Raw genomic sequence first — 265 nt, forward strand, 5'->3', positions numbered from 1 at the left:
GACAACGGACTGAGATTTATTACACTAAATCGCTATGACATTCATATTTCGCTAGTCAAGATGACGTTAATTCTTTGCAAAATCTAGAACTCGGCCATAATGTCGATTGGTGGTCCTGTTATAATGATAATTAATTACATTTTGCGGTATATATATATATATTTTTTCAAATTTGATCACGCTCGAATAAATTTCTCATTATAATTTCCAAATTGATTAATACTCTTTGTCACGGGTATCTTGATTTTTTAGTTTCTTTCATGTG

Source organism: Penaeus monodon, chromosome 25 (assembly GCF_015228065.2).
Source record: "Penaeus monodon isolate SGIC_2016 chromosome 25, NSTDA_Pmon_1, whole genome shotgun sequence".
Lineage (NCBI taxonomy): Eukaryota > Metazoa > Arthropoda > Malacostraca > Decapoda > Penaeidae > Penaeus > Penaeus monodon.